Below are 11,642 nucleotides of genomic sequence, written 5' to 3' on the forward strand. Positions count from 1 at the left end.
AGACCGCCCCCAGGCCTCAAAGCTGAGCGGCTACGACATCCCCGTCACGCCACGGTGCCAACTGTCCACGGGAAAATAATGTCAAGATGAATGTGAATATTCTTATAATAACCATAAATCCACCTTAAATTCCAAATCGATCTCAAATATTGTCTCTGTCCGAAGGAAAATATGAATCTACAACATAATATCTTTATAAGTTACTTCTTATTCTATACTTCACTTCTTAACTTCCAGTGGGAGACAGGGAACGAGACTTAATTCCAAATCGTTTTGGAGTATTTCTATTGGTCCATTCTTCAGGAAGTTTACACACAATGTGAAGGACAGCTGCTGTGTTCAAATGATGCAGTAAAATAGAAATCCACCGAGGTGGTGCAGTGGTGTGATGATGATGTCCCTGCCACAGAGTCTGGAGGTCCAGGGTTTGAAGCTCGTCTGTCTGTTTCGTTCTCCCCCAGTTTGCTGGGGGTTGCACGTGTTCGGCGCTCCAGGTCCAGGGCCTGGTCCCAAGTGGGAGGTTTGCCTGTTAAATGTTTAGCCACAGTGTGTTGGTTGCCTGACCATGCCCTAGTTGAGGTAGGGGTAGGGGTTGTGTGCTGCAGCTGCTGGTCTCTTGCAGGAAGGCCATCCAACTTAAAACCTGTGCCCTTTGGAGCTCGATCCGTCATGTGATAGATCAGGATTACACTTTTGCAAGACATTCTTTTTTCTCACTCCCACTTACTCGCTTTCACCCTTCCTTCGTATAAAGACACATAAAGGAATAGAACAGCACCTGACGAGTGTGAGGCTCCCACACAGAAACACACCGTCCCAAACCCCCGTGCCCAAGGTCATCCATACACAGTGTTATTATCAGCTCACACTCCAGCGGTAGGTAGCGTCTCCTGTTTCCCTCATTTACATGAATCTTTCATTCTGACACGTGAGGTTTGGAGGGACCATAGCCAACACTCCTGCATTAATTAATGGACACAACAGCGCTTTATTAGGCCTGGCATGTGAAAACCACTCCAGGTCGCAACGTGAATGCGCCCTTTAGTCTAAATCATAAAGCCGGGGCTTTTCATGTTTGGAATGAAAGGCTTTGAAGAGGAACGCCACTCTCTGCGTGATTGCAAAAGCCCTGCATTCATTTGATCTATTGCCCCAGCCTGTGGAATATATACTGCAGGACAACAAAGGGCTCTCAGACTTAAGGTTGTGTCTTCCATCCACGTTTACCATGGACTACTCTTGTCTGCGTTTGGATCTTGAGGAGATTAGACCGAAATTAACCCTCACTAACTACAAACAAACCTCTAGATTTTCTAGATTTAAATGTAACCTCATTTAAATCCATGAGTTTTATAGAAATTAGTGAAGAAACAGAACTTTAAATGTTGAGAACTATTATTGTGTATTTCTTTTATCATTTGATGCAAACAATGAGTTCCCAGGATTGTTCTTATACACATTTTGCACACCATCCCAACTTTTCTGGAGATGGGGTTTGTACAATCTGGCCCCAATCCACACATTCACCAGCCCCTGTGTCCGTTCTAGGAAACATTACGTAAAGGTGCTTTAACCTCCCAAGGTTCTTTACACTTTGCTTTTTATGATTCATCAAAGCAGTGGCTTTCACTCCACTGGGACCCCCCCTGTGAGGAGTGTGGTATGTTCTCCCTGTGTCTGCGTGGGTTTACTCCAGGTGACTGTCTGTGAGGAGTGTGGTGTGTTCTCCCTGTGTCTGCGTGGGTTTACTCCAGGTGACTGTCTGTGAGGAGTGTGGTGTGTTCTCGCTGTGTCTGCGTGGGTTTACTCCAGGTGACTGTCTGTGAGGAGTGTGGTGTGTTCTCGCTGTGTCTGCGTGGGTTTCCTCCGGGTGACTGTCTGTGAGGAGTGTGGTGTGTTCTCTCTGTGTCTGCATGGGTTTACTCCAGGTGACTGTCTGTGAGGAGTGTGGTGTGTTCTCCCTGTGTCTGCGTGGGTTTACTCCAGGTGACTGTCTGTGAGGAGTGTGGTGTGTTCTCCCTGTGTCTGCGTGGGTTTACTCCAGGTGACTGTCTGTGAGGAGTGTGGTGTGTTCTCCCTGTGTCTGCGTGGGTTTACTCCAGGTGACTGTCTGTGAGGAGTGTGGTGTGTTCTCGCTGTGTCTGCGTGGGTTTACTCCAGGTGACTGTCTGTGAGGAGTGTGGTGTGTTCTCGCTGTGTCTGCGTGGGTTTCCTCCGGGTGACTGTCTGTGAGGAGTGTGGTGTGTTCTCTCTGTGTCTGCATGGGTTTACTCCAGGTGACTGTCTGTGAGGAGTGTGGTGTGTTCTCCCTGTGTCTGCGTGGGTTTACTCCAGGTGACTGTCTGTGAGGAGTGTGGTGTGTTCTCGCTGTGTCTGCGTGGGTTTACTCCAGGTGACTGTCTGTGAGGAGTGTGGTGTGTTCTCGCTGTGTCTGCGTGGGTTTCCTCCGGGTGACTGTCTGTGAGGAGTGTGGTGTGTTCTCTCTGTGTCTGCATGGGTTTCCTCCGGGTGACTGTCTGTGAGGAGTGTGGTGTGTTCTCTCTGTATCTGCATGGGTTTCCTGCGGGTGTGTGTGTGTGTTCTCCCTGTGTGTGGCGCCCCCTCCGGGGTGTTTTCCCACCTTGCGCCCAGTGATTCCAGGTAGGCTCTGAACACACCGCGACCCTGAACTGAATGAATGAAAAAAATAATCCTAAATAAATTAAAATTATAAGGAGAAGCTAAGGTAAGTTAAACTATCAAATATCATAATTTTTTAATTAATTTAAAAACAGTTGTTGCTCTCTGAGTTTTTGGGATGACACCTCCTGATGCCTGTCGGCGAATGTGAAAGATCTAGGCAGTTTGCATTCTCCAGAGGTGTGTTAAGCTATCTGGGGTTCTGCGTAAGCAGCAGGTCACAAAAAAGCTGTGGGTCTACCTTGTGTCTGGGCATTTATCTCCACCCTCCCGAGGCTGGGAGCACTGTGTGCAATTGGGAGAGATTCACTGACGGATGGATTCGGTGATGACTAATGATTAAGGCAAAGATCCAGTAAAAGCTTGAGAATAAACAAAAACATAAAGCTGAAGCGAGTATAAAGCTCTTCAGAATAAATGGTGAAGTGTTGAACAGATGCAGAGTGCAGCTGTGGGGGAGTGAGAAGGGCACAGGAGAACAGATATAGTTTCAATCTGCTTTTAAAAAAGTGGCTGCAGTCTGTGTACAGCTAACTGCTTCTGGGTTTTTACTCCAGCTGACTGCTGCAGAGAGGCTGATACTCCCTCACCATTTCAGTTCTGGTTCTGGAAGCTGTCACCTGGAGGGGGCTGTACATCTGCAGCATGTCGGGGATGTAATTAAGCCTTGCTCTGTTTACTGACTTGTAGACTAACAGCAGTGTTTGAAGGTCTCTAGTGTTAGGACCTGTGGATGTTAAGAGGAGTGTGGTGTGTTCTGCCTGTGTCTGCGTGGGTTTCCTCCAGGTGACTGTCTGTGAGGAGTGTGGTGTGTTCTCTCTGTGTCTGTCTGGGTTTCCTCTGGGTGACTGTCTGTGAGGAGTGTGGTGTGTTCTCTCTGTGTCTGCGTGGGTTTCCTCTGGGTGACTGTCTGTGAGGAGTGTGGTGTGTTCTCCCTGTGTCTGCGTGGGTTTCCTCCGGGTGACTGTCTGTGAGGTGTGTAGTGTGTTCTCCCTGTGTCTGTGTGGGTTTCCTCCGGGTGACTGTCTGTGAGGTGTGTGGTGTGTTCTCTCTGTGTCTGCGTGGGTTTCCTCCGGGTGACTGTCTGTGAGGTGTGTGGTGTGTTCTCCCTGTGTATGTGTGGGTTTCCGCTGTCCTCCCACGGTCCAAACACACGTGCTGGTGGCTGGATTGAGGTGTCTGAGGTGTGACGTTGTCCATAGAGTGGGTGAAATTGTCCACAGGTGTGTGTGTGTGTGAGAGAGAGAGAGACACTGAGTGAGTGTGACGGACTGTCGCTCTCTCCAGGCTGTGATTCCACCCTGACCCTGATCAGGATGAAGTGACTACACAAGATGAATGAATGAATTTTAATCAATTGACACTCCAAGGTTTTCTTGTGCTGCAGCAGTAAGAGCCTTAGAGCTGAGATAAGAACTGACCCTAGGTTTCTCCTCAGTGGAGCTGAATAAAAGCCCCTCTGTTTGTCGTTGTTCAGCTGAAGGGACTCCAGTTATCATTTGGCTCAGGTTGCAAAATGTTGATTGCCCTTTACTGTACGTTTTTACCATTTTTAAGCACCATGAGAGTAAATAAATGCTGTATAGATACATTAAATGCAGTGTAAAGACAATAGCTAAAGCCGCTATTAATCCACTGATTTGAATGATGTGTTTCTGTCAGAACTAAGCACAGACAGAGAGAAGTTTCCTCCACTCAAGAGCCTCCATCTCTGGACAGTTCCATACGAGAGGAGCCCAAACAGGAGCTGGATGCAGAGCACAGGAAGGCAGACGTCTCTAAGGAACTGCCGGCGTCCACCGGGCAGAGCTTGGAGCCGGCCTCGCGGCAGAAGGAGGCAGTTGCTCTGGTAACTTCGCAGCCAAACAGAGCTGAGCGAGAGCCAGGATCCGGACCAGTCGCCGGGGAAACGCTCACAGAGGATGCTGGCACGGATCTGGAAAAACCTGTCACATCCCAGCGCCCATCTGACCTTGCCAAAGAGAGCTCTGCTCCACACACTGGGGTAATTTCTGCCTCAAAAACTGGGATGGGTCCTGCTCCAAAGAGTGGGAAGAGTGCTGCTTCACAGACTGGGACAAGCACTGCCTCAGAAAGCGAGAGAAGTCCTTCATCACAGAGTGGTTTAAGCCCAGCCTCAGAGATTAAGACGAGTCCTACGACACAGAACGGGGCACGATCTCAGCTCCTCATCATTGGTAGGTAAAGGTCTCCTCATAATGTACGCAGTGTTGTGTGACGAAATGTGAGTTATATGCCATTTTATATAATACACATGAATAAATAAATAGTCTGGTACAGAACAGTTGACTCATTTAGAGAGGCTCTATGAGAACTGCTTGACTCAGATCTCTTGACATTGGTGGTGATAGAATGCAGACACAAATATAGTCATTTTATTCACTCCCTAAAAGCATCACTGAACTGCACCCAGCTTCCCAGAGATCCCTTAAAATAAATGACATAAGGGGACAAATTCTCCCCATAAACACATAAGCCCCACAGCAGCCCCTGTTCAGAACGCCCGCTTTCAGCGGCTGTCCCTTTAAATGATAATGAGCCGCTCGCTGTTCACCCCGACCCCGAGCGCACAGCAGTGAGGAGCGAGGAGCAGAAGCTCTGGTTTTTAGCCGTTTTCACTCTGTTCTCTTTCTTCTTCGTTCTCGTTTTCTCCATTTTTACTCAGTGCTTTTTTTTCTCTGCACCTGTTGTTTCTGTTTTGCTACGTTTAACCTTGTCTTTGCACTGTCACATAAACGCGGGTCCAGCACTGTGATTGGACAGACTTAGACGAGGGGTGGGGCCATTCTAAACCCTCTGCACTTGACATCATATATAGAGCAGAATCAGAACGGCTCGTTTTATCCAATGTTTAGCCCTCAGAACATGGACTGGGATTGATCTTGTTTCACTGTGTGTGTGTTGGTGAAATCCAGATAAACATTAATGTGCCAATGCACTGAACGAGTAACGAGTACAAAATATGTCCCCTTTAAAACTCAGCCCTGTAGTATGTCTTCAGCTATAGAAAGTGTATTCAAATGATTCAACATAAGAGTGAGGACACTCTCCAGAGTCGGGGAGTTTCTCTGGAGCAGTGTATTTTCCACAGACCAATGTGAAAGACTCTAATTTATGAGAAACACATAGCTGAATTTCTTTTTTCAAACGTTTCAAACAACTAAGATTCCTTCCATCCCTTACTGAAATTCTCAGGTGTTTCTTAAACCTGCTCTTGGGGACCTGCGTACCTTGCACCATCTCAACTATTCCTTGCCTCAGAATATCTGATCCAGGCAGAGAACAGCTGAAACTCTGCGGGGAAGTGGTTCCCCAGGCTTGGGATTAGGAAGTGCTTCAGAGGAATTAATAGTTTATTCCCTAAGGACTCATAACTCTTAACCACATACCTTACACCGGCCTGGTATTTATAACCCGAGACTACTGGGGACATGGTTTGGCCTCAGGGGCCCTCAGCTTTTCATCTGTGTCATCATTTACAATGAAAATGTGAGCAGAAGTTGTGTATCTTCAAGTGAACCCTTTGCTGGTGTTTGAAGCTGTGTGATGATGATGATGATGATGATGATGGTGGACGTGGTGGTGGTGTGATGTTGGATGGTGTTTGGAGCGCGGTGCTCACTCACTGGTTGATAGATGTGAGAAACTTCTGTACGTGAGCCCTTCCCTTATGTTTGAAGTATAGTAGTTTTAAGAGAATATTGAGTGCTATTCCAAGCTGGATTAGTGAGAAAAGCTTTATCGGATGTTAGTTATCACGGTGTGAGTGAAAGCCTTCCTGAGTAACTCCAGGGTTAATCGCTGCAGTAGTTAATGACTCGTTTACGTTAGTTATTAACATGAATAATGAAGATTTATATTAATATGTAAGCCTGCACATGAAGAGCAGTTATGGAAATGGTGCATTGCGTTCAATCTGACGTGAGAGCATCTCAAGCTAAACTTGTAACAAAGATGAACTGAATAACTTGGCAGCCTCTCGCTAGCAGCTGTCCATTCTGAGCAGTCAATAGATCAGTTCACAGAATCTCAGTCAGCGCTGGAGAGTGTAATATCAGCTACAGCCACATTCTGACACAGTGCCTGGCTTTAATGTGAAAACTGGTCTGTGTCATTACTTATAAACCTGCTGGAAGGCCGTAGTCCAGCCTGGACGACATGTTTCTGACAAAAACGACCATCCCAGAGGAAAAATGTATTGCTCATAGGTTGCTCCCTAAAGGCTCAGAAGACGTAATGGTGATTCTCCTAATATTCCTTTGTAGAAGATGAATGAGACAAAAAGGAGACATAAGAAATTAGAGAGAGAGAGAGAGAGAGAGAGAGAGAGAGAGAGAGAGATGAATCTCAACACAGTTTGTAGCATAACTGAGATCTCCACTAAAAATGAGGAGACACTCATGAGATCACTTAGGTCTTTATCTCAGGAGACACATTTGAACAACAGGAGATTTATGCTAAAGTCTCCTTTGCTTTTCCGTCTGATCTTATTGTTCTGTAGGAGAAACTAGAGAGACATTAAGGAGATCTCCTTTTTGAATTTGATGTACTGTGTACAAAATTGAATTCTGCCCATTGAAAACATACCTAAATTACAGATGCCTACATAATCAGCCTTAAACCTGCCTCCAAACCTAACCTTAACTCTAACCCTAATCCTAATCCTAACCATAAGCCGTAGCCTATATTTAATCACCAGAAGGTCAGGGGCTGCAGGATTGTCTCCTGTGTAACGTTCTCCCACAGCAGTTTACAGCACTGTTTCTGTGATTCTTCTTCAGGTTCAGTAAAGAGAGTGTGTGTTGATTAGATTAAATCAGCGCCACCAGTGGATGGTAGCTACTTTAACGACCTTAAAAAAAACAACTACAGATCATAACCAATCATAACATAGAAACTGTGCTGATATTTAGGCTGCTCCTTTGTGTCATATATGTTCTTGTATGCAGTTGCATCTTCAACCTGGCAGTGTCTTACATTGTCCACTGTTTAAAGGAGCAATGGCAGGCAGCTCCTATGTGGGGGACACATTCCATGCAGCAGCAACTGGGCATTCGGGGACACTTTGATGTCTTATCTCTTGTGAGCTGCATTTGATAGAAACATACATCAAAATATCAGCAGTCAAACCTTCTCAGAAATCATTTGCTAATATTTGTGTGTACAATGTTAAACCAAAGCTATCTTATTTATTTACGGCAGCTACAGAAGAACATAGAAGCAGAAACATTGCTGTAAATAAATATATGAATTAATTTGTTTATTAATAATGGAGCTTTGGTTTAACACAGTTTAGACCCTCCACTCAGAAACAGTTACATATTTCATGATCCTATTTCAACTCTCTGTTTTTCCAGACGACTGTCCGCCTTGTCCGGCCCCTTTTGAGCACCGCATTGTCAGCGCCAAGCAGGTTCCCATGGGCTCCTATTACGCGGTCAAGCCCAACGAGCTGCTGGGAGGGTGAGTGTACATCAGTGTCCTCAATCATGGCAATGGACATTCTTTTTTAAGGCCCCACATCCCACACAGTTCTAGCTTTTTGATTGAATACTTTCAATCCACTTTATGCCCCAAATATTCATAGTTCAGTATTACATTTCACTCTTACTTCCCGCTTTCTCTCACTCTATCTTTTATAATAAGAAATCCTTTTCCTTTAAGGCTGGTAAATGTGGTTTCTAATTGCCCATTTTCTGTAAGCGGTTATCCAGTTCAGGGTCGTGGTGGGTCTGGAGCCTACCCACAATCACTGGGCACAAGGTGGAGGGAGACACACACTCACACATTCACTCACACACTCACACCTACGGACACTTTTGAGTCACCAATCCACCTACCAATGTGTTTTGGAGCATGGGAGGAAACTGGAGCACCCGGAGGAAACCCACGCAGACACAGGGAGAACACACCACACTCCTCACAGTCACCCAGAGGAAACCCACGCAGACACAGGGAGAACACACCACACTCCTCACAGACAGTCACCCAGAGGAAACCCACGCAGACACAGGGAGAACACACCACACTCCTCACAGACAGTCACCCAGAAGAAACCCACGCAGACACAGGGAGAACACACCACACTCCTCACAGACAGTCACCCAGAGGAAACCCACGCAGACACAGGGTGAACACACCACACTCCTCACAGACAGTCACCTGGAGGAAACCCACGCAGACACAGGGAGAACACACCACACTCCTCACAGACAGTCACCCGGAGGAAACCCACTCAGACACAGGGAGAACACACCACACTCCTCACAGACAGTCACCCGGAGGAAACCCACGCAGACACAGAGAGAACACACCACACTCCTCACAGACAGTCACCCGGAGCGGGACTCAAACCCATAACCTCCAGGTCCCTGGAGCTGTGACAGAGACACTACCTGCTGCACCACTGAGCTGTAATAGGGAGAACAGAGCCTATGTTGTTGCTACTCTGGATTGAGCACTGCAGAAATTGGACTGTGTACCTCTTGGAGGAGGGTGGGAAAGGGCTTGAGATAACTTAATTCAGTGGTATGTAAACCTTGTATAAATCTTTCCCAGTTTGTGGTTCTGCTGTAGGACAAATTAACAAAATCCTACAGCAAATTATCATGTTTATAACCTTCAAATCTTTTCCATCACTGCCTCAAGCCTGTGACCCACTGACATCACCCAACCCCAACCAGTAATTGGACAGTTGGCTGCACAGTTGTTTCCTGCACAGCTATATGTTGCTGCATCATTAATTCATGCACAAGAGAGCGAGCTAAAGGTCCGGATTTGATTCTAGATGTGGCCTTTGCATCTGGCATTGGTTGTCGTTGCCTCTCAGAATGAGAAATGAAGGAAGACAAAGCAGGTTTTAATGCCAGTGGACATAATGAGGCTGAAAACTGACCAGAGATAGAGCCAAAACATTAGATGTGCCAACATTTGCCACATTATTGAGATGCTAGGGCACAATGGTGAATTTAGCAATAGAAAACAACCTGTTAGTCCATGATAAACAACTAGTGGAGGACAAAAATTAAACTTTCGGATACGTACGGATCAACAAACCAATCCAGATTGTATTGATCTGTCAAAGAGCGGAAGAAGACTGTGAACTTCAGATAAATGTTGTTCACCAAGTTAAAAACAACACACAATTACAGTACACTCAAAAATCTGAAACGGTCCTTACACTTTGTCCAAATTGGAAATTAACTGAGAGTGTGGCGTGGCAAAGTAATACACTGCATCAGTGCCTCAGCTCATGAAGTTAGAATAAAAATCAACTACTGAGCAAACAGAAAAGGCTGAGACTCCACCTAAAATGTGTGAGTATCATAAATACATTGTTAGTGAGAGAGGCAGAGCGTAGTTCGTTTGTGGTCATTTCAGGTCAAATCATATTCCTTAAAGCAGGGGTCACGAATCGGGACCCAGACACTGTCCGATCCGGACCTGGTTGATACACTTTCACATGACAGTGTTGTGTGAGTTAAAACCAGAAACTTTAAAAATAAGGGAACGATTACTGGTTGAAATTCTCATAACGCTGAACATGGATCCTGTTTATGGATAAAGTCCCGTCCTTCAGCATAAAGAGCCAATCAGCTGGCTGTTAACGGATAAAGTCCCGCTCTCTAGCAATAAGAGCCAATCAGATCGCTGGTTATGGAAAAGCAGTAAAGTCAACAGCAACTGCCGGTCATTGGGGACTTTATTTAAAACTTGCATTGAGTTTGTTTTATTTGTAAATTTTACTTGAATTGAGAAAATATTTATATATAAATCTTGTTGAAATATATTGAAATATAATTGAAAGTGACATTCGGTTGTTAATGACATAAAATGTTGCTATAACTACAAGGTTATTTTAACGTAAAGGACATGCTCCAGACCTTGGCTTCAGAAATTTTCTCTAAATGGACCCTAATGAATTTTAATTGAAAATGACAACTTCAGAATCACTGAGGTGCACCACTGAGCTGTACACGAGCTACAGCCTGCAATTGTAGAACTACAAAGTTCTCCTGTGTGGTCGGCGGAGCTGAGAGAATGGACCCTGAGCGTAAAAACAAGGAGGTGGTCATAATGTTATGGTTGATTCGTGTATATGGCCTCTTTCATATGCATTACATTTTTTTTGTGTTAAAAGTATAATTTTCATAATCATAATTATAATTTTCAGTGTGTACACTTCATCTCTCGGAACAGATCATACACACACAAGCAGTGAGCCAATTTCACAGTGAAATGAACTAATAAAATCAATCAGATTAAAAAACAAACAATGAAACTAAATCATAAAAGCCTCACAAATCCTATGAGCTTTAGGCATTATTAAACTAAACAGTAGCCGAACACTTTGTGCTGCACATACATTTCCCAGGTGGACTTCCTCAGAGAAAGCTGCAGGGGGAAAAGAATGTATCGCACTCATTTTAAAAGACTTTGCCACATCTCTGAAGACTTTTATCTACTTTTTTAGCCGAGTGTAACCCAGTATTTTAGTTCCTGAGGAGCGCCAGAGGTCCTCATCTCGTGTTAAATCCTCTGAGATCACACCGCTTCTTCTCTTTATGGCTGTCTTTGACACTCCCGCGTCCCTGGACATTTCTGGACAGCTCTGCTTTGTGCCGTGTGCGTTGTGATTGTCTTGTGTTGTGTAGCCTCTTGTGGTCTGCCAGGTTGTTTTGCATTGCTAAGCTCTCCATTGTGTCCCTGCTCTTTAACAATGTGACAGCTGGATGATTTTTGGCTCAGTCTCTGGATGCTTTGTCTGATTTTTCAGCCTCATTGGGTCCTGCTTTACTCGCGCTGACCCTTCCGTGGTCATCATGTGGAGAGACTGAAGCTGAAGACCTTTTGTTAACTCTCTTGTATGCTAATAAACATTGCAATGACATATAAAATGCCAAGACACCAGAGAAAAGCCAGCTGTCCAATTACTAGTTGGA

The 11,642-nt window shown here is 45.3% G+C and overlaps 1 pseudogene; it reads left to right on the forward strand.

Moving 5' to 3' along the window:
* Positions 1-11,642, forward strand: part of LOC136677425 (myosin light chain kinase 3-like) — a 53,434-nt pseudogene that overhangs the window by 13,637 nt on the left and 28,155 nt on the right.

The sequence above is a fragment of the Hoplias malabaricus genome, chromosome X2 (assembly GCF_029633855.1).
Source record: "Hoplias malabaricus isolate fHopMal1 chromosome X2, fHopMal1.hap1, whole genome shotgun sequence".
NCBI lineage: Eukaryota > Metazoa > Chordata > Actinopteri > Characiformes > Erythrinidae > Hoplias > Hoplias malabaricus.